Source organism: Aethalodelphis obliquidens, unplaced genomic scaffold, assembly GCF_003676395.1.
Source record: "Aethalodelphis obliquidens isolate GAN/ISIS:26980383/991018 unplaced genomic scaffold, ASM367639v1 scaffold4, whole genome shotgun sequence".
NCBI lineage: Eukaryota > Metazoa > Chordata > Mammalia > Artiodactyla > Delphinidae > Aethalodelphis > Aethalodelphis obliquidens.
The window spans coordinates 9,082,329-9,106,411 of record NW_020837948.1 but is presented as its reverse complement, the minus strand read 5'-3'; the positions used below and the strand labels follow the sequence as shown (position 1 = coordinate 9,106,411).

The 24,083-nt window shown below is 39.9% G+C and overlaps 1 protein-coding gene and 1 pseudogene across 1 annotated transcript in view; both read right to left on the bottom strand.

The window, feature by feature from the left end:
- HINT1 (histidine triad nucleotide binding protein 1) overlaps positions 1-24,083 on the bottom strand; it is a 94,381-nt gene that overhangs the window by 62,629 nt on the left and 7,669 nt on the right. The window lies entirely within an intron of this gene.
- Positions 14,715-16,472, bottom strand: LOC113615757 (phosphatidylinositol transfer protein alpha isoform pseudogene; annotated as a pseudogene).

Below are 24,083 nucleotides of genomic sequence, written 5' to 3'. Positions count from 1 at the left end.
GTGCTCTCAAGGCACAGACACATCCTCTCGTCCAAGATAAGAGCTCCAGTAAGCATGGAGCACAGCATTTACAAATCATCCTCCTGTAAAAGGAGACAGGCATTCTGTTGTTCACTATCGAAAACATCATTGCAAAAATGTAGAGATAACATAGAAGGACAAGATGCTGAACTGTTAGGGACACTGGTTCCCTCTCTCAAGATCAATGCCAAGCATGTAGAGAAGGAAAACTGTGAGAAATCCTTGATAGGGGAAGTGCTTTGAACTGGTTTGTGCAGGGTATGGTGGCTTTAGCCCCAAACAGGAGGCAGCCCAAAAAGGGAAATATTGGCACTCTGGTTCTATTTCTCCTCTGCTACTGTCTTGGAACAAATACTGCCCATTCCCATGCGTGAAGTGACTCAGATCCACTGATGTGCTGGAACTGGTATAGCGGCTCTCAATAGCTGATTGTTAACTTGTCAGAAATTTTGCAAGCCAGTTTTTAAATACAGCCATTATTAAAAATTAAATTATATAAATTTACAATTAAGTAAGTTGTATTAAAAACAAAGGCAACACTCATGTTTATAGCAGCATTATTTACAATAGCCAAAAGGTAGAAGCAATCCAAGTGTCTATCAACAGATTATGGATAAAGAAAATGTGGTATATATACATAATGGAATAGTATTCATGCTTAAAAAGGAAGGAAATGCTGACACATCCTACAACATGAATGAACCTTGAGGACATTATGCCAAGTGAAATAAGCCAGACACAGAAAGACAGACACTGCATGATTCTACTTAAATGAGGTACATAGAGTCATCAAAAAACCCCCAAAGTAGAATGGTGGTTTGCCAGGGGTAAGGGGGTGAGAGGAATGAGGAGCTGTTTAATGGGTATAGAGTTTCAGTTTTGCAAGGGAAAAATTCTGGAAGTTGGTTGCACAGCAATGTGCATAAACGTAGCAATTACTGAACTATACACCTAAAAATGGTTAAGATAGTAAGTTTTATGTAGTGTGTATTTTACAGCAATTAAAAGTTTAAAAATTAATTTTTTTTAAAAAGCAAAGGCAATAGAATCTCAATTTCCTGGTTTTCATAATATTTGATAATTATGTAAGATATTACTACTAGGGGAAATGAGTGATGGGTACCCAGAACCTCCCTGTGCTATTTTGCAACTTATTATGAGTCTATATTTTAAAATAAAAAGGTTTTTTTGAACAATAAATACTCAAAAGTCATCACTTCCTAATTATACTACAATTTGCAATTATCTGTATTCTTGAGATTATTTGTATCTATTGTACTTGTAAGGTGGAAACTCTATATAATATTGTGCTACTGCACATCTCTCAACTCCACTTTCAGTTGGCAACTTGAAATCAGCCCTGATTTTATACCATGAAAATCAACAAACCCTACTAATCAGGGCTTCCCCCCAACAACCCCCAGCTGGTTGTTAAGCCTTTACCAGCAGCCTGTGGTCCAGGTGTACTCAGGATTAAAATTAGTTTAACAGTGAAGTCCTGCACTTGTGAGGGTATGAGACAAATAAGTGGGGACTAACTGACCTCAAGCAGTTGCTTAGAAACTTCAGAGTTGGGGAATTACAACCAAGGAATGCCCTCTTCTGCTGTTTCTCCCAAGGAAGCTGTGATAGTTAATTCTATGTGTCAACTTGACTGAGCTAAGGGATACCCAGAGAGCTGAAAAAACATTATTTCGGGGTGCACTGTGAAGGTGTTTCCAGGAGATTAGCATTTGAATCAGTAGACATAGGAAAGAAGATCCTTGCTCTGTAGTGAGGGCGGCTATCAGCTAATCCGTTTTTCAGGGCCTGAAGATATAACAAAAAGATGGAAGAAGGAAGAATTCTCTCTCTTCCTCTCTCCCTCTCTCCCTTTTCCTCTCCCTCTCCCCTCTCCCTCTACTGGAGCTGGGATTTCTGTCTTTTGCTGACTTTGGGTTTTAGGATATCAGAGCTCCTAGTTCTCCAGCCTTGAACATTGGGATTTACATCAGACACCCCGTGGTTCTCGGGCCTCTGCACTCAGACTGAATTATACAGCCTACTTCCCTTGTTCTCTGGCTTGCAGATGACAGATCATGGGACTTCTTGGCCTCCATAACCTCGGTGAGCCAATTCTTTTAATAATTCTCCTCTTATCTATCTATCTATCTATCTATCTATCTATCTATCTACATATGTTCTATTGGCTCTGTTTCTCTGGAGAACTCTGATTAATACGGAGGCAATGGAGAAAGACCAGACCGGCAGCGTTGTTTTGAGAGGTAAGGGGTGACTGATTGTGGGTTTTCTTGACAGTGGGTTTTCTCCTGCTTGGAGCTCTGTACCCTAGGGCTCATCCACTCCCGGGTCCTGAGTTCATTGGAGCTGAAGCAGAGTGGTGTCTGGCTTTCTCCCATTTCTTGCTCTTGGGGTAGAGACATATTTTTTTCTAAATTGTGGCTATGATGGGGCCTGTGGACACTTTGAACTTTTTAAAATGGGAGAGTCAGGAGAAACTTGCCTCTAAACAGGTATTATTTCTGGAATTCTGAAGAAAGCATACTCCGTCCATGAGAGTCAGCTGAAACCATAGTTATAGGAGGAACTCCAGTCCCACTCAAGCATTTAGTTCCTCACTAAAACCAAGTAGGAAAAAAATTTGAGGGAATGGATTTTGGACTTGAAGAATTTTAGGCTTTGCACTTTTAAGTCACAAGAACAAGAGATTTTGATTTTGGATTTTAATTCCTTTATTCAAATTATCTCTGGGCTTAAATTTACAAAACAAATTTCATTATTAGACTTTCATTTCTCCCTGAGAATTTGATAAAGAGAAAAGGTGTATATTCACATTAGATGTAGTTCCATATTTTTAGAGTTTTTATTATTAGAGAACCTTACTATTTTCATTCAGTTTTATGCAGAACCTCTGATATGCTGTGTTGAGCAATGTTATTGGACATAGTTTGGCATGGAAAATAGGAAATTAATTTTCAGCCTTTGAAATAGAGTATCTTTAGTGTTGACTGATTAGTGTATTTTCTTACCCATTTCCTAGCCTTCTGTGGTCAAAACTACACTCCACCAACAATCCCAGAATGATGCCCAAAAGAAGTGGTTGGTTTGGGAGGAGCACTCTTATGAAACAGGGACAAAACTGAAAACAGCCTATGGTTGACCATAGGCTTAATTACTAAATCAATGGATTAGAAGAACAAAAAGCCAAGGAACGTAGGAATAGAATTCCTTTCTTCTACTCCCCGCTTCCAAGAGAAGGGCTTTTTCCTAAGTATGCTCTTCTCATTTTTTGCACTCCATCCCAAGGTAGGTGGAGTGACTTCTCTGATTGGTAAATCTGTGAAGAACAACCACTAATGCAAATTCTCAGCTCTGCTCTTCTTCCTCTTAGAAGCCCTCAGGAGGCTCACTTCCCCTGCTAACCCACCCAATCCCTTTACCCATCCAAGGTTAAATCTACTTAATTGTAGGTTAAGTATTAGCAAGGACACATGGTTACAGACATAGAGCCACATCCTCTAACCTCATCTCTAACAATAATGAAGATGTAATCAAAATGTTGGCCTCTATATTTACTCTTTGTTTTATTTTCTCAATTTGTCCAAAACTCAGGCAAGGAAGAGGGATGCTATTTATTTGGGGTCCTCTTGGGAACCCCAATGAAAGATGTTTCATATCTTCCAAAGAGAAATGCTACATTAGGATTTCAAAAGAATAAATAACAAAAACTATTATAGAATCCTAAATACACCTAATAGCTGAATCTTGACAAACAATGTCTTGATGTTAAGGATTATATCCTCCACTTAGCAAATATGAGCTTTCTCTGATAGCCATCTTCTTTCTCTAAAACATTTATAACCATATTTGATGGAATAAAAGTAACATAAATGGCAAAATATATATTACATGCAGATCTTGCTTAATTATTTCCAACAGGAGGAAAATTCATTCCTTTGTCTTCTGCCTAACCATAGTTAATAGCAAGCAAATATTTGAATGAGACATTTCCTGAACTTTAGAAAAGAAAATCAATGCAATTCCTTTTTAATATAGCAGATTTTTTTTAATTCATGGCATTACACACCATTGTACAGCAATTATACTCCAATAAAGATGTTAAAAAAAAACAAACAAAACAGTAGTCCCCCAAAACAAGTCTTAATCCTCTGAACTAAGTGAATGTGACCTTGTTAGGAAAAAGGGTGTTTGCAGATGTAATTAAGTTAAGGATCTAGAGATGAGATCATCCTGGGTTTAGGGCGAGCCCTAAATTCAATGACAGGGATTCTTAGAAGAGAAAGGTAGAGGAAGATGTGAGAAAGAAACACAGAGGGAGGACTTCCCTGGTGGTCCAGTGGTAAAGCATCTGCCTTCCAGGGCTTCCCTGGTGGTGCAGTGGTTAAGAGTCTGCCTGCCAATGCAGGGGACATTCCAGCCCTGGTCCGGGAAGATCCCACATGCTGCGGAGCAACTAAGCCCGTGCGCCACAACTACTGAGCCTACACGCCACAACTACTGAAGCCTGCACACTAGAGCCTGTGCTCTGCAACAAGAGAAGCCACTGTAATGGGAGGCCCGCGCACTGCAACAAAGAGTAGTCCCCGATCACCGCAACTAGAGAAAGCCTGCACAGCAATGAAGACCCAATGCAGCCAAAAATAAATAAATAAAATAAATTTTAAAAAATAATAGTAATAAATAGTTGATTTAAAAAAAAAAAGAATCCTCCTTCCAATGCAGGGGACACAGGTTCTATCCCTGGTTGGGGAACTAAGATCCCACATGCCGCGGGGCAACTAAGCCTATGTGCCACAACTACTGAGCTTGTGTGCCTCAACTAGAGAGCCTGTGTGCCGCAACTACACAGCCCATGCACTCTGGAGCCCACACGCCCTGGAGCCCCTGTGCCACAACTAGAGAGAGAAAATCTGCACACCACAACTAGAGAGAACCCTGGTGCGCCACAACGAAGAGCCTATGCCACAATGAAAGATCCCACATGCCGCAACTAAGACCCAATGCAGCAAAAAAAAAATAATAAATAAATAAATATTTAAAAAATAAAGAGACAGAGGGGAGGGCCATGTAAAGATGGAGGCAGAGACTGGAGTGATGCAGCTACAAGCCAAGGAACGCCAAGGTATGCCAACAGCTACCAGAAGTCAGGAGAGAGGCGTGGAGTGGATTCTCCCTCAGAACCTCCAGAAGGAACCAGCCCTGCTGACACCTTGATTTCTGGCCTCCAGAACTGCAAGAGAATAAATTTCTGTTGTTTTAGGCCACCCAGTTTGTGGCACTTAGGTTAGGGCACACCTAAAAAAACAAATGCAACATCTCACAAGTTATAAAAAAAAAAAAAAAATTCACGGCATTAACAGAAGTTCCGAGAAAGAAGTGGAACGTAATTTATTTTCTTTAATAACAAAAACATGCTCCATAAAAGTTTTATTAAATGACAAAATGCAGTCTACCAAATGCTCTTCTGAATCTGACCTGTACTGTGTGGCCAAATATAATGTGATTTAACAAAATACAATTTTAAAAGGATACACTGTTGCTCTCAAGAGTAAGATTCTTATCAATCTCATAGCTGGTGATAGCCTTTGGACTGTTTTATTTTTAGGAGCTGCTGATGCTGTTCACAGCAGGACAGATACATCATATAAAGAGGAAATAAGAGAAAGAATAGTGACAATGTCTCTTTTATTTAAATTTAATTTTATTGGAGCATAGTTGATTTACAATGTTGTGTTAGTTTCAGGCATACAGCAAAGTTATTCAGTTATACATATACATATATTCATTGTTTTTTAGATTCTTTTCTTATATAGGTTATCACAGAATATTGAGTAGAGTTCCCTGTGCTACACAGTAGGTCCTTGTTTATCTATCTTATATGTAGTAGTGTATGTATGTTCATCCCAACCTCCTGATTTATCCCTCCCCACCACATTTCCCCTTTGGTAACCATAAGTTTGTATTTGATATCTGTAAGTCTGTTTCTGTTTTGTAAATAAGTTCATTTGTATCATTTTTTAAAATTAGATTCCACATATGAGTGATATCATATGATATTTGTCTTTCTCTGTCTGACTTACTTCACTTAGTATGATAATCTCTAGGTCCAAGCATGTTGCTGCAAATGACATTATTTCATTCTTTTTCATGGCCGAGTAATATTCCATTGTATATATGTACCACAATCTCTTTATCCATTCCTCTATGGATGGACATTTAGGTTGCTTCCATGTCTTGGCTATTGTAAATAGTGCTGCAATGAGATCATATGGTTTTTATTCTTCAGTTAATTTGGCGTATCATACTAATTGATTTGTGGATATTGAAGAATCCTTGCATCCCTGGGATAAATCCCACTTGATCCTGGTGTATGATCCTTTAATGTATTGTTGGATTCAGTTTGCTAGTATTTTGTTGAGTATTTTTGTGCCTGTGTTCATTAGTGATATTGGCCTGTAATTTTCTTTTTTTTGTGGTTTCTTTGTCCGGTTTTGGTATCAATGTGATGGTGGCCTCATAGAATGTCATTCTTTCTTTCTCAGACATTCAGCAATATTAGAAGCAATCACAACACCTCCATAGTCCTAGTATTCTGCTTACCCTTCATATCATCCTATGGCAGTAGCACTTGAAAGTACAAAGTCTTGCCTTCAATTGGCATATTTAGTACAAGTGATCCATGGAATGATTTAGCTATTTTGGTACTATTTACCATGGGCTGTGAAAATCCAGTTTCTTAATGTTAGCTGGATTCTCCTTGTCTTCATCTTAAACCAGACCAAGTAACTAATCTTAGGTCTCCCCCCCCCCCGCCCCCACCCTTCCCTGATCTGTTGCCTACAACCATCCCTGGTAAAAATTTCTCCAAAATTTAATTTCTTGTAACAATATTTAATGGCTACCTCGCAGATTTAACTGGTAAAGCAGGCAATAATCAAGAGAACCTATGCAGATAATACCACAGCCAAAAATAAAACCAAAAAGCTAGTCTATTGGGGCACCACTACTGCTGCCACTGAACAAAGGAACTAACTGCAGCTTGCACTGTTGTCATCCCTGGTATTTAATACTGGATCCAGCAGTTGGCAACACAGACACTGTTGTGCCTGCCAACTGGATGCTGCTGCCACTGACATCAGAAAGCAATCTCCACTGTCCTTTTTTCTTTGTGTCATTAGTTTCAAATTCAAAATCCCAGATGAGTCCATCTGATTGGCAAAGCCTAAGTCAAGGGCTTACATCCCAGCTAGCAGCGGAGCTAGAATACTAGATGTCTTTTCATTTCAACTTCTCTTTTGGGGACAAGGAATCCCTTAAATTCAAGGGGGTTTCAAATGGTGGACATCAGTAATTACTAGTGTTCATTATACATATAATTTCTCAGTAAATGCCGTAGGATGTAATAGATGTACACAGAGTTGTTTGGTTTTTATCAATAGTATATTTAATATATACAGCAGCATACTGCCTACCTCTCATAGCAGACAATAAATAGAAATTGCTGTTAATACTATCATAAAACTGTCATAATTACTATCATAATCATGGTCATCATTATTAAAAAATATCAGGCTACAGGGATCAGTGAATAAGGATTAAATGAGATAGCTAAAGTCTTGAGAACACTGTAGAGACCAATGACAAAGAAGCGTAGATAGGCCCTCCTGATGCTGTGACACTATATAAGACCCTCCAGAAATTAGGTGTGACCAAGGGATGGAAGAGAGAAACTCTAAGCTGACTAAAAATATGCATTTTTCATCATGATGGATCAGAGACTCAAAAGAGAAAGTAAGTTGTTATAGAAGATCAAAAGGAGGTATATTTTTGCATACTACATTGTAAGCTGATATTTGTACACACTACATCTTTTCCCAGGTGCTCTGTACCAGTCAAGCAAGATGCCTGTATTGACCCCTTCAGGAAAACTTCAGAGGACCTGCCACACCCACTGGCCCTTTGCCCTTTTTATAAGATTCTTTGAGTTCTTTACACACTGGCTACCATGGATACCAGATTGGCTCACCACAGTGAAAGCTGGTAAGCCATTTATAGGCTATTTTGCTGCTTATGAGGGGATCTGGCCCCAAATTTATGCCTTAGGAGTCCTTGTCTTCTCTTAGGAAGTATGAACTCAAGTCACAAAGAGATACAGAAGCAATTGGTCTTAATGGCAGGAGGAGAGAAAGAAAGTAGGCGAGTCAACATAACGGCAGTGGAGTAAACTGATTAATGGCTATATATCTTCCTTCCATACTAGTATGTACCCACCTTTGCAATGTGACTTTTCTGCTTCTCCCTTGTATAAGTGAGGTCTGTTTCTCCAAATCCTTGAATCTAGGCTGGCCTTTTTAACTTGTTTTGACCAATGGGTTGTGGGGGAAGTGATGTTATTTGAGTTCTGAAGCCTAAGCCTCAAGGGGCCTTGCAGCATCTGTTTCGCCCTCTTGAAATGCTGCCTTGAGAACATTATGCTGTGAAGAAACTTGGGGTGGAAGACAACATGGAAAAAGGCCAAGCCATTCCAGTTTTCCCAGCTGAATCCATTCCATCCAACCTACATGAGCAAGCCCAGGTAAGATCAGCAGAACAGCCCAACCAACACAAAAAATCATGATGAATAATAAATTGTACTTGTTTTAAGCTAAGTTTGAGATTGTTTATTACCATGTGACCACCATGTAAGCTGGTCTAGCCTACAGGAGAATAAGGGGCCATATAAAGGAGACTCAAAGGACCCCTGCTGACTGCCAGCACCTACTGTGAGGCATCTGAGTGGGATCATCTTGTACCTTCCAACCTTAAACAAAGCACAGCGACATGACTAGGCAAAAAGCAGCAGACTGCCAAGTTGGTCCATAGAATCTTGAGAAATAATAAATCCTGACTGTACTTTCTTATGCAATTTACCCATAGGCAAATGCTGCCAGCTTTACCTTCAAAATGCATGCTGAATCTGATCACTTCTCATCAGCTCCATCACTATCATACAGGACCAAGCTACAGTCATCTCTTGCATGGATTATAAAATGATCTCCTGACAAGTCTTTTTGGAGTGATTAAAATATTCTATATCTTGATTGTGGTGATGGATACATGATGTACATTTGTCAAAAGTCATCAAGCTGCACACTTTTAAAAAGGTAGAGTTTATGGTATTTAAATTATAAATCAATAATCTTGACTTTTAAAAAAATAATGTGAAGCCATCCAAGCTTTCAGGTCATTTTCAAACGGAGTACAATAAATCCATGTTAAACCAACTGCATTTTTCTAGGACAAATGCAAATACTCTTCAGTATGGAACAAAGAGAAGAAATCAGGCTATAAAAACATCAGAATTTACTCTTCGTAAACAAATGCATGTACAAGTCTCACTACTTCAGAGAAGCTTATAGAACTGGATATCATTATAATAAATATGCTCAGGAAGAAAACTTAATGAGCTATTATAGGCAAAAATTTCTTTATTAAATGATCCTGTATATCATAGAAGGCAAAGCAAGAAGCAATTACTATCGTCAGCTGGTGCTTTTAAATAGTTTGCTTCATAGATGGATGAAAGGATTGATATACAGAGAACTGATATCAACTCTTGGCATACTTGCAGTACATATTTGAAAAAGGCTTAACCACTTTTTGTTCTTTTTCCTTACAGTTTTATTGAAATATAATTGATGTACCCACTATATGTTTAAGGTGTACAGCATAATGATTTGACTTACACACATCATGAAATGATTACTGTAATAAGTTTAGTGAACATCCATCATATTATATATATATAAAATTAGAGAAATAGAAAAAAAATTTTTCTCTTGTGATCATAAGAAAATGATCACAAGTTGTTGACCCTCAACAACTTTCATATATAACATAAAGCAGTGTTGATTTATCATGTTGTATATCACATCCCTAGTATTTATTTATCTTGTACCTGAAAGTTTGTACCTTTGATCGCCTTCATCCAATTCTCCCTCCCCACATCCCGCTTCTGCTAACCACAAATCTGATTGCTTTTTCCATGAGTTTGTTTGTTTTTGAAGTATAATTGACCTGTAGCACTTTGTTACTTCCTGTTACACAACATAATGATTCAGTACTTCTGTACATTTCAAAATGATCACAATAAGTCTAATCACGATCTGTCAACATAGAAAGATACTACATAGTTATTGGCTATATTACTCACCCCGTACATTTCATACCCCTGACACATTTATTTTACAACTGGAAATCTGTACTTCTTATCTCCGTCACCTATTTCTTTCCTCTCACCACCCTCATCCCCTCTGGCAACCACCTGAATGTATTTCTAATTCTGTTTCTGTTTTGTTTGTTCATTTGTGGTTTTTCTAGAGTCCACATATAAGTGAAATCAGATATTATTTGTCTTTCTCTGTCTTAATCACTTAGCATAATATACTCTAGGTACATCCATGATGGCACAACTGGCAAGATACTATTCTTTTTTATGGCTGAGAAATATTCCATTGTGTATATATATATACCACATCTTCTTTATCCATTCATTTATCAGTGAGCACTTAGGTTACTTCCATATCTTGTCTATTTTAAATAATGCTACAGTGAACATAGGGGTACCTATATCTTTTCAAATTACTGTTTTTGTTTTCTTCAGATAAATACCCAGAAGTGGAATTGCTGGATCCTATGGTAGTTCTACTTCTGATTTTTTTTTTTTTTTTTTTTTTTTTTTGGCCATGCTGCATGGCATGTGGGATCTTAGTTCCCCAATCAGGGATTGAACCCATGCCCCCTGCAGTGGAAGCACAGAGTCTTAACCACTGGACCCTCCAGGGAAGTCCTCTACTTTAAGTTTTTTGAGGACTGTCCATACTGTTATCCACAGTTGCTGCATCAATTTACATTTCCACCATCAGAGGACCAGGGATCTCTTTTCTGTACATGCTCACCAACACTTATTATTTATTGTATTTTTTATAATAGCCATTCTGACAGGTATGAGGTGATACTTTGTTGTAGTTTTGTTTTGCTTTTTCCTGATCATTAGTGATGTTGAGCATCTTTTCTTGTGCCTGTTGACCATCTCTATGTCTTCTTTGGGAAGATGTCTACTCAGGTCCTCTGCCCATTTTTTAATCAGATAGTTTGTTTGTTTGTTTGATGCTGAGTTGTATGAGTTCTTTGTATATTTTGGATATTAACCCCTTGTCAAATATATGGCTTGCAAATCTCTTCCCCTGGTCCGTAGGCAGCCTTTTCATTTTGTTAATAATTTCCTTTGCTGTGCAAAAGCTTTTTAGTTGGATGTAGTCACATTTGTTTATTTTTGCTTCTGTTTCCCTTGCCTGAGGAGACAGATCCCAAAAAATATTACTAAGACCAGTGTCAAAGAGCTTAGTGCCTATGTTTTCTTCTAGAATTTTTATGATTTCAGGTTTTACCTTTAAGTCTTTAATCCATTTTGAGCTTATTTTTGGGCATGGTGTGAGAGAGTAGTCCCGTTTGATTCTTTTGCATGGAGATGTCCAATTGGAAAAATTGAAGTGACCATTTATTGAAGAAGCTGTCTTTTCTCCATTGTATATTCTTGCCTTCTTTGTCATAGATTAGTTGCCCATAGAAGTGTGAATTCATTTCTGGGCTCTCTATTCTGTTCCATTGATCTATGTGTCTGTTTTTGTGCTGGTACCATACTGTTTTGATTACTGTAGCTTTGTAGTATAGTGTGAAATCAGGGAGCATGAGACCTCTGAAGCTTTGTTCTTCTTTCTCAAGGTTGCTTTGACTATTCAAGGTCTTTTCTGTTTCCAAAACATTTTAAAATTATTTGTTCTTGTTCTGTGAAAAATGTCATTGGCATTTTGAAAGAGATTGCATTGAATCTGTAGATTGCCTTGAGTAGTATGGTCATTTTAATAATATTAATTCTTCCAATTCGTGAACATGGTATATCTTTCCATTTGTTTGTGTCATCTTCAGTTTCTTTCATCAGTGCCTTATAGTTTCCAAGTAGAGATCTTTTACCTCTTTAGTTAGATTTACTCCTAGGTATTTTATTCTTTTTGATACAGTGGGATTGTTTTCTTAATTTTCTTTGTGATAGTTCATTGTTAGTATATAGAAACCCAACAGATTTCTGTGTATTAATTTTGTATCCTGCAACATTACCAAATTCATTCATGAGTTGTAGTAGTTTTTTGGTGGCATCTTTAGGATTTCCTGTGTATAGTATCATCTTTTCTGCAAAAAATGACACTTTAACTTTTTCCTTTCAAATTTAGATTCCTTTTATTTTTTTTTCTTGTATGATTGCTATGGCTAGGACTTCCAATAGTATGTTGTAAAAGTGGCAAGAGTGGATATCCTTGTCTTGTTCCTAATCTTAGAGGGAAAGCTTTCAGATTTTTACTATTCAGTATGATGTTAGCTGTGGGTTTGTCATATATGACCTGTGTTATGTCGAGAAACATTCCCTCCATAACCACTTTGTTGAGAGTCTTTATCATAAATAGATCTTGAAATCTGTCAAAAAGTTTTTCTGTATCTATTGAGAGGATTATATGATTTTTTATTCTTCCACTTGTTAATGTGGAGTATCACATTGATCTATTTGTGGGTATTGAATTATCCTTGCATCCCTTGGAAAATCCTACTTGACCATGGTGCATGATCTGTCCTTTTAATGTATTGTTGAATTTGCTTTGCAATTACTTTGTTAAGGATTTTTGCATTTATGTTCACTAGTGATATTGTCCTGTAATTTGGTGATGTCTTTCCATGGTACTGGTATCAGGGTGATGCTGGCCTCATAAAATGAGTTCAGAAGCATTTCTTCCTCTGCAATTTTTTGGAATATTTTGAGAAGGATAAGCATTAACTTTTCTCAAAATATTTGATAGAATTCACCTGTGAAGCCATCTAATTCTACACTTTTTGTTTGTTGGGAATATTTTTATTACTGATTCAATTTCATTATTGCTAATTGGTCTGTTCATGTATTCTGTTTCTTCCTGGTTCAGTCTTAAAAGATTATACATTTCTAGGAATTTGTCCATTTCTTCTAGGTTGTCCATTTTATTGGTGTATAATTGTTCATAGTAATCTCTTTTAATCCTTTGTATTTCTGTGATATTGGTTGTAACTTTTCCTTTTTCATTTCTTATTTTATTGATTCAGGCCCTCTTTCTTTCTTTTTTTTTTTTTTTTTTTGATGAGTCTGGCTGAAGGTTGTCAATTTTGTTCATCTTTTCAAAGGACCAACTCTATGGTTTGTTTTTTTTATATCTTTATTGGAGTATAATTGCTTTACAATGGTGTGTTAGTTTCTGCTTTATAACAAAGTGAATCAGCTATACATATACATATATCCCCATATCTCCTCCCTCTTACATCTCCCTCCCACCCTCCCTATCCCACCCCTCTAGGTGTTTCTATGGTTTTTTACATCTCTATTTCATTTATGATTTTATTTATGATTTCTTTCCTTGTACTAACTTTGGGTTTGTTTGTTTTTTTTCTACAGTAAGTCCCCTACCTACGAACCTTCAAGTTGCAGACTTTCAAAGATGTGAATGTGCGTTCACATGTCCAATCACGTAAGTTAGTTCACGTGTCTGGTGTACACTGTCACATGCATGCATCCTCTACAAGTGGTTGTGCTTTTGTGTACTTTAGTGTACAGTACTTTATAGAGTACAGTATCTTTATTTCAAGCCCAGGATGTCTGGAAGCAAGAGTAAAAGCAGCAATGATGTAGCTGGTACTGTACTGTACTTTTCATGGTACTGTACTGTAAGATTAAATTTTTTTTTATTTTTTGAGTTCATTTGGTATGTGTTATTTGTGTGAAAAGTATTATAAACCTATTACAGTACAGTACTATATAGCCTATCGTGTTAGTTGGGTACCTAGGCTAATTTTGTTGGACTTACAAACAAATTAGACTCATGAACGCACTCTTGGAACAGAACTCGTTCGTGTGTAGGGGACTTACTGTAGTTCCTTTAAGTGTAGGGTTAGGTTGTTTATTTGAGATTTCTCTTGTTTCCTGAGGTAGACTTGTATCACTATAAACTTCTCTCTTAGAACTGCTCTTGCTGCATCCCATAGATTTGGATCATTGTGTTTTCATTTTCATTTATCTCCAGGTATTTGCTTACTTCTTCTTTGATTTTTTTCAGTAATCTATTGGTTGTTTAGTAGCATATCATTTAGTCTCCACATGTTAGTGTTTTTTTCTTTCTTTTCTTTTCTTTTTTTTTTTTTGGCTGCGCAGCTTGTGGGATCTTAATTCCCCAACCAGGGATCAAACCCAGGCCCTCAGCAGTGAGAGCAGAGTCCTAACCATTTGACTGCCAGGGAATTCCCTACAGTTTTTTTCTTGTATTTGCATTGTGGCTGGAAAAGATGCTTGATATGATTTCAGCCTTCTTAAAGTTTACTGAGACTTGTTTTGTGGCCTAGCATATGATCTGTCCTGGAGAATGTTCCATGTATGCTTTAAAAGAATGCATATACTGCTGCTTTTGGACAGAATGTTCTATATATATCCATTAAGTTCATCTCATCTAATATGTCATTTAAGGACAGTATTTCCTTATTGATTTTCTGTCTAGATGATTTGCCCATTCATGTAAGTGGGGTGTTAAAGTCCCCTACTATTGTGTTACTGTCAATTTCTCCCTTTATGTCTGTTAATATTTGCATTATGTATTTAAGTGCTCCAATGTTGGGTGTGTATATATTTACAATTTGTTTTTGAAAGACTAAAATTGTCACTTGGAAATAAAGTGCCTCCCAGGGCACACAGAAATAGGTTGAGAACACAATGGTTGGAGAGGGAGGAGCTGTAAATACAGCAACCTACACACCACACATCTCAGAGGAACAGGCTCCCGCACACATGGACTTCATAATACCAGATGGTCTATTTGTTCACAATATTAAAGGGCATCTAGAATTAGCTACAGTAAGGGATAAAAAGTTGTCTGAAGAATGGACACAGAAAGGCTATGTCTGAAGATGACCTGTCACTTGGGAGGGTGGAGCTGCTGGGCCTTCCTTTTGACCACTGTCTTGCAAAAAGTGCAGAAGAAGGAGAGGTGGCTTTAGTCATCTGCCATCATTCCTTTCACTGGGTCCTTTTGCCTTGTCTCATCCAGCTGTCTCTTAATCTCTTCTTCCATCCTTTGAATGCTATCCATAGTCAGGTCAACCCACTTATTGAGCCAACAGAACAGCTGCCTGTGGAAGTTTGTAAACAGACACCTCTCTTACTTATGTATAAAGTTTTCCACTTTGTTCTGCAGGCCCCACCACTTGAACTTGACAGTAACCATTTTGTATGTATGAATGTATGGGTAGTCTTTCTGATTTACAAGTTCTTGCTTCCAGTTGGGGCTCAAGGGTTCTCAGCCTGTTTTGATAGGTTTAAATTTTGCTGGGTCTTCCTCTACCTTGAAATCCTTTCTAAGTACTTGGTTTTGATCTGCAGTGTCTATACATATGGCTTCCACATGTTTTCATGCCTCAGGTTCCAGTTTATGCACATTCTCCTGGGTGCCAAGATATGGTTTGTGCCAGGTTTCAATTTTAATCAGAAAGTCTTCTTTCATGTACTCATTTGTAATAACAGTTCAGCAATAAGGGTAGGAGGGTAGGCATTCCATGCTTTTTCATGTATATTCATGGCTCCCTCTGGGGCCAGCATTTGAACAAACATGGGCACTTTGCTCTGTAAGTGGTAGATATTGTGTGTTTACTAGCCTTTCTCACTGTCCTTCTCATAGGGCTCATTCACCAGGACCTCTATGCCTTTACCACCACCAGTTTCATTTTTGTTGACCTCAGCCACAGAATACAGCTACCCCACTTGATACTCTTCCACAGCCACAGGTAAGATGACTTGATACTCCTTGAGCAGCACCATGTTGCTTCACGGCTAGGCAGCTGCCCACTGCCCACCCAGCCTCCTGCCTGCTTCCCAGTGGCCACTCTCCCCATGGCCTGGCCCAGTCTGGCTGCCTGTGCACCTTCCTTGTGGTCTGCTCTGTCCCTGCCACTCTTGCTGCAATCACTGGTTGGCTTCCGCCATCGCAGCCTCGCTGCCTCCTATGTCACTGCTGGTGCTGCCCAGAGCTCCAGTTCTGCCTACAATTATTATATCTTCTTCTTGGACTGACACTTGATCATTATGTGGTATCCTTCTTTGTCTCTTGTCACAGTCTCTTTAAAATAGACTTTAAGTCTATTTTGTCTGATATAAATATCACTACCCCAGCTTTCTTTTCATTTCCATTTACATGGAAAGCCTTTTCCCAATCTCTCACTTCCAGTCTGTGTATGTCTTTAGATCTGAAATGAGTCTCTTGTAAGGAACATATATATGGGCCTTGTTTTTGTATCATTCAACCACTCTATATCTTTTGATTGGAGCACTTAGTTCCTTTACATTTAAAGTAATTGTTGATAGCTTTGTACTTACTGCCACTCTGTTAATTGTTTGGGGGTTATTTTTGTACTTCTTTTTTGCTCCTTTCTTCTTTTGTTCTCTTCCCTTGTGATTTGATGACTATTTATAGTGTTATGTTTGGAATCCTTTCTTTTTTGTGTATCTATATAGATTTTTAGTTTGTACTTACCATAAGGTTTATATATAGAAATATATGTGAGTGTATAATTATTTTAAGTTGCTTATCTCTTAAGTCTGAACACATTTTAACAACCCTGCATTTTTACTCTCCCCACCTTTACTGTTTTTGACATCATATTTTGCATCTTTTTGTTTTGTGTACCCCTTGACTACTTATTGAGAATATAGATGATTTTACTACTTCTGTCTTTTGACCTTCCTACTAGCTTTATACATGGTTGATTTACTATCTTTATTGTATATTTGCTTTTATCAATGAGATTTTTCCTCTGTAATTTTCATGTTCTAGTTGTGGCCTTTTGTTTTGTTTTGTTTTGTTTTTTTTGCTTAGAGAGTTCCCTTTAACATTTCTTGTAAAGCTGGCTTGGTGGTGCTGAACTCTTTTAGTTTTTGCTTGTCTGTAAAACTTTTGATCTCTCCATCAAATCTGAATGAAAGCCTTGCTGGGTAGAGTATTCCTGATTGGAGGTTTTTCCTTTCATCACTTTAAAGTGGGTGGCTGTGCAGCTGGGGATCCTGGATCTAGTGTCCACCTGCTGGTAGGCAGGACAGGTTCCTGACATGGCTGGCTGCAGGGTCCTGGGTGTCCCAAAGCTGGCGCTGGCCCACTGATGAATGGGGCTCAGTCTCAAGGGTGGCTGGCTGAGGGGTCCAAGGTGTCTCAGAGCTGGTGGTGTAAACCTGCTGGAGGGCAGGGCCAGGGCCCTTGGGGTCCCAGGGCTACTGCTGGCCCACTGGTAGGTGGAGCCAGTTCCCAGGGTTTCTGGCTGCAGAGCCCTGGGGGACCAGAGCTGGTGTCAGCCACTGGTCTGTGGGGCCAGATCTTGAGCAGCTGGTTCAGGGGCCCAGGGTTTCCCAGAGTTGTCCTGCTGGTGGGTAGGGCCAGGGCCCAAGGGTCTCAGGGCTGGTGCTGGGTGCTTGTAGGTGGGCTGTGTCCTGACACAGCAAGATGCAGGACTGCATTTGTCCTGGGGCTCATGTCTACCCACTGGTGGGAAGGGCTGGGTCCTGAGGCCTCTGGCTATAGGGCCTTGGGGGTCATGAAGCTGGTGCTGGCCTGTTGGTGGGTAGGCTGGGTTCTAACATGGCAAATTGTCATACTTTAGTGGTCCTGGGGCTGATAGCCTGTTAGTGGGCAGGGCTAGGTTCTGGGGTCTCTGGCTGCAGGGTCCTGGGGGGTCCCAGGGTTGGTGCCAACCCTCTAGCAGGTGGTGTCTGGGCCCAGGCTGTCCTGGAGCTATTGCCTGCCCACTGGTGTGTAGAGTTGGGTCCTAAGGTCTCTAGGCTGCAACTCTGGGTGTACCAGAGTTGGTGTTATGCCCACTGCTGAGCAAAGCCAGGTCTCAACAACTAGCTGTTGGGCCTTGGGGCTCCGAGGCTAGTTCTGGTGCACTGATGGGTGGGACCAGATCCTGGGCCCTCTGGTGGGCAGGGTCAGGTACCAGGGCAGCTGGGGGCTCAGGGGTTCCTAAGGCAGCCAATCTGCTAGTGGGTGAGGCTGTGCCTCTGCCTGGCTAACTGCTTGGCCTCAGGCATCCCAGTACTTGTGCCAACATGCTGATGATCAGGGCTGGGTCCCAGCACTAATACGCTAGGAGGACTCAAAAATGGCACTTGTGGGCTTCCTTGCTGGTGCAGTGGTTGAGAGTCTGCCTGCCGATGCAGGGGACGTGGGTTCGTACCCCAGTCCGGGAAGATCCCACATGCCGCGGAGCGGCTAGGCCCGTGAGCCATGGCCGCTGAGCCTGCGCGTCCGGATCCTGTCTCCGCAACGGGAGAGGCCACAACAGTGAGAGGCCCGCGTACTGCAAAAAAAAAAAAGAAAAAAAAAAAATGGCACTTGTCGGCACCAGTGTCCTTGTGGTAGAACACATTCCCCTTAATGGCTGCAACCAGTGTCTGTGTCCCCAGAGTGAGCTCCAGTTGCTTCCTGTCTCTCCGGGAGGCTCTCCAAGATCAGCAGGTGGATCTGACCCAGGCACCTTTCAAATTACTGCTTCTGCTCTGAATCTTGGAGCGTGTGAGATTTTGTGTGTACCCTTAAAGAGTGGACTCTCTATTTCCTACAGCCCTTTGGCTCTTCCAAAAGTAAGCACCACTGGCTTTCAAAGCCAAACGTTCTGGGGGCTTATCTTCCTCGTGAAAGACCCCCAGGCCTGAAGCTGGGGAGCCCAATGTGGGGTGGACCTCTCACTCCTTGGGGAGAACCTCTGCAATTGTAATTATGCTCCCATTTGTGGGTCGCCCACCCAAGAGTATGAGTTTTGACTATACAGCATTCCTGCCCCTCCTACCCATTTCACTGTGGTTCTTTCTTTATATCTTTAGTTGCAGAAGATCGTTTCTGCTAGTCTCCAGGGCTTTCTCATCAATAATTGCTCTGTAAATAGCTATCATTTTGGTGTGCCTGTGGGAGGAGGTGAGCTCAGGGTCTTCCTACTCTGCCATCTGGGCCACTCTCCCCACGTTTTGTTTTTTTTAACTAGAATTGATGCCATAATTTTTAAATTTTAGTCACTTATTATTTTGTAAGTCATAATATGAGTAGGAAAGATATGTTGTCAGTGTAATAGGACACTAGAAATGAGTGCAATAAGAAAGGCGCTTTTTTTTTTTTTTTTTTGCGGTACACGGGCCTCTCACTGTTGTGGTCTCTCCCGTTGCGGAGCACAGGCTCTGGACACGCAGGCTCAGCGGCCATGGCACATGGGCCCAGCTGCTCTGCGGCACGCGAGATCCTCCCGGACCGGGGCACAAACCCACATCCCCTGCATCGGCAGGCGGACTTTCAACCACTGCGCCACCAGGGAAGCCCAAGAAAGGAGCTTTGACATGTATACACTGATGGGGATAAAATTGATGACTAATAAGAACCTGCTGTATAAAAAAAAAAATAAAATAATTTTTTTTTTAAAAAGGAGCTTTACCTGGAATTAAAATTGCACCCACTACTATTTTCTTTTAATTTTTATTGGAGTATAATTGATTTACAATGTGTTACTTTCAGCAAAGTGAATCAGTTATACATACATATATCCCCTCTTTTTTAGCTTCTTTTCCCATATAGGCCATTACAGAGTATTGGGTAGAGTTCCCTGTGCTGTACAGTAGGTCCTTATTAGTTATCAATTCTATATATAGTAGTGTGTATGTGTCGATCCCAATCTTCCAATTTATCCCTCCCCCTCCTTACCCCCCAGTAAACATAAGTTTATTTTTTACATCTGTAACTCTATTTTTGTTTTATAGATAAGTTCATTTGTAGCCTTTTTTTATATTCCACATATAAGCAATGTCATATGATATTTGTCTTTCTCTGTCTTACTTCACTCAGTATGACAATCTCTAGATCCATCCATGACTTACTTCACTCAGTATGACAATCCCTAGGTCCATCCATGTTGCTGCAAATGGCATTATTTTGTTCTTTTATTTATGGCCAAGTAATATGCCATTGTATATATGTACCACATCTTCTTTATCCATTCCTCTGTTGATGGACACTTAGGTTACTTCCATGTCCTGGCTGTTGTGAATAAGTGCTACAATGAACATTGTGGTACATGACTCTTTTTGAATTATGGCTTTCTCAGGGTATATTCCCAGTAGTGCGATTGCTGGGTCATATGGTAGTTCTATGTTTAGTTTTTTAAGGAACCTCCATACTGTTTTCCATAGTGACGGTATCAATTTACATTCCCACCAACAGTGTAGGAGGGTTCCCTTTTCTCCACACCCTCTCTAGCATTTATTGTTTGTAGATTTTTTTTTCTTTCTTTATTTTGTGGTATGCAGGCCTCTCACCGTGTGGCCTCTCCCGTTGCGGAGCACAGGCTCCAGACGCGCAGGCTCAGCGGCCATGGCTCACGGGCCTAGCCGCTCCGCGGCATGTGGGATCTTCCCGGAACAGGGCACGAACCCGTGTCCCCTGCATCGGCAGGTGGACTCTCAACCACTGCGCCACCAGGGAAGCCCCTCATTGTAGTTTTGATTTGCATTTCTCTAATAATTAGTGATGTTGAGCATCTTTTCATGTGCCTCTTGGCCATCTGCATGTCTTCCTTGGTGAAATGTCTATTTAGGTTTTCCACCCATTTTTTAACTGGATTGTTTGTTTTTCTGATATTGAGCTACATGAGCTATTTGTATATTTAGGAGATTAATCCTTTGTCTGTTGTTTCATTTGCAAATATTTTCTCCCATTCTGAGGGTTGTCTTTTTTGTCTTGTTTAGGTTTCCTTTGCTGTGTAAAAGCTTTTAAGTTTAATTAAGTCCCATTTGTTTATTTTTGTTTTTATTTCTTTTACTCTAGGAGGTGGGCCAATAAAGATCTTGCTGTGATTTATGTCAAAGAGTGTTTTTCCTAGTTTTCCTCTGAAAGTTTTATAGTGTCTGGTCGTACATTTAAGTCCTTAATCCATTTGGAGTTTATTTTTGTGCATGGTGTTAGGGAGTGTTCTAATTTCATTCTTTTACATGTAGCTGTTCAGTTTTCCCAGCAGCACTTATTGAAGAGGCTGTCTTTTCTCCATTGTATTTTCTTGCCTCCTATGTCATAAATTAGGTGCCCATATGTGCATGGGTTTATCTCTGGGCATTCTATCCTGTACCATTGCTCTATATTTCTGTTTTTGTGCCAGTACCATACTGTCTTGATTACTGTAGCTTTATGGTATAGTTTGAAGTCAGGGAGCCTGATTCCTCCAACTCCGTTTTTCTTTCTCAAGATTGCTTCGGTTATTTGGGGTCTTTTGTGTTTCCATATGAATTGTAAGATTTTTTGTTCTAATTCTGTGAAGAATGCCATGGGTAGTTTGATAGGGATTGCATTGAATCTGTAGATTGCTTTGGTTAGTATAGTCATTTTCACAATATTGATTCTACCAATCCAAGAACATAGTATATTTCTCCATCTGTTTATGTTATCTTTGATTTCTTTCATCAGTGTTTTATAGTTTTCTGAGTACAGTCTTTCTCCTCCTTAGGCAGGTTTATTCCTAGGTATTTTATTCTTTTTGTTGCAGTAGTAAATGGGAGTGTTTCCTTAAGTTCTCTTTCTGATTTTTTGTTGTTGGTGTATAGGAATGCCAGAGATTTCTGTGCATTAATTTTGTATCCTGCAACTTTACCAAATTCATTGATTCATTCTAGTAGTTTTCTGGTAGCATTTTTAGGATTTTCTATGTATAGTATCATGTCATTGGCAAATAGTGACAGTTTTACTTCTTCTTTTCCAATTTGTATTCCTTTTATTTCTTTTTCTTCTCTGATTGCTGTGGCTAGGACTTCCAAAACTATGTTGAATAAGAGTGGCGAGAGTGAACATCCTTGTCTTGTTCCTGATCTTAGTGGAAATGCTTTCAGTTTTTCACTATTGAGTATGATGCTTTCTGTGGGTTTGTCATATATGGCCTTTATTATGTTAAGGTAGGTTCCCTCTATGCCCATTATCTGGAGAGTTTTTATCATAAATGGGTGTTGAATTTTGTCAAAAGCTTTTTCTGCATCTATTGAAATGATCGTATGGTTTTCATTCCTTAATTTGTTAATGCGGTGTATCATATTGATTGAGAAAAATAACATTTTTAAAAATGAAGGATAAAGGCCACTTTTTCTTAGTAGCTTACTCAAGCAGATTATCTCAGTGATAAATTAAAACCCTTGAATGGTCTGAATCTATCACTTTTGGTCTAAACTTACAACATTTAATGTTAAAGGTAGGAGTCATTTCCCATTTAGCCTCCCTCTCAGTTCAGTTCAATCAAGCTGTGCTACAGAAACTGGCTTACACTCTGCTTATGAGCCCAACTGTTAACTCCAAGTTCTACTCTTCTTACCCTGTCAGTCTCACCCTCCTAGGTAATTCAAAGGGCAGAACAATCAAATAGGCTGCTATGATTGTTAAAAGCCCAAGCCACCTTATGCAGACAAGTAAGTTCCACCACTCCTGAATGGACCTTGTATTAATTATGGTAAATATTCCTAGCTGCTGTTACCTAATCCCTGAAATCTCAGTGGATTTGAAACCGTGCAACTGAGATCGGGACTTGAACCCAGCAAAAACCCAGATTGAGACTTGAGCCCATGGGCCGGGACTCGAACCCAGGCAAAAACAGGATTGGGACTCAAACCCAGGGTTTTTTAACTGAGATCACACACCTGGTCTCAGGACTTAATGAAGCTCGGGTTCTTTTTTTAAAATTTATTTATTTGGGGCTGTGTTGGGTCTTCATTGCTGCGCATGGGCTTTCTCTAGATGTGGCGAGCAGGGGCTACTCTTCGTTGTGGTGCGTGGGCTTCTCATTGCGGTGGCTTCTCATGTTGAGGAGCATGGGCTCTAGGCACGTGGGCCTCAGTAGTTGTGGCTCGCGGGCTCTAGAGTACAGACTCAGTCATTATGGCGCATGGGCTTAGTTGCCCCGCAGCATGTGGGATCTTCCTGGACCAGAAATTGAACCTGTTTCCCCTGCATTGGCAGGCAGATTCTTATCCACTGCGCCACCAGGGAAGCCTGAAGCTTGGATTCTTGTTGTCTTGTCACAGAAAGAATTCAGTGAGAGACAAAGTGATAGGTAAGAAGTGGATTTACTTAGAGAGAAACACACTCCACAGACAGAGCGTGGGCCATCTCAGAAGGCAAGAGTGGCCCTCAGGGTATGGGGTTGTCAGTTTTTATAGGGGTGGGTAATTTCATAGGCTAATGAGTGGGAGGAGTATTCCAGCTATTTTGGAGAAGGGGTGGGGATTCCAAAAATTAGGCCAGCACCTACTTTTTGACCTTTATGGTCAGCCTTGGAACTGTCATGGCACCTGTGAGTGTGTCATTTAGCTTGCTGATGTGTTACAATGAGCGTATCCTGAGGCTTAAGGTCTAGTGAACTTGTCCGCCTTCTTGGACCTGTTGGTTCTAATCAGTTTATATTGTGTCCTCGGGCTATGTCATTCTTTTAAAAGTTGTGCCCTGCCCCCTCCCCTCCTGTTTCAGCTTAACAAATTCTGATGTGGGTCAGGAATAATGAGGACTCTGCCCCATTCATTCAGGGATTCAAGCTCCTTCCATCAAACAGCTCATTGTCCTCTGCTGGATCCTTTCTGCATTTTGCCAAGACAAAGGAAAAGAGAAAGCATGGGGGATAAATAGCATGGGAGATTTTTCTGGGGCTTGAAATGGCATACATCAGTTCCTCACACATCTCACTGACCAGACTATAGGCACATGCCCCCACATAGCTGAAGGGATGCAGGGAAACGTAACTTAGCTATATGCTAAGGAAAAGAGGATGTTTGTTATCTATTGCTATGTAACAAATTATCCCCAAACTTAGTGGCTTAAAACAATCCTTTGTTATCTCTTAATTTCTGTGGGGTAGGGATTTGGGAGATCAGTCAGGTGGTTCTGCCT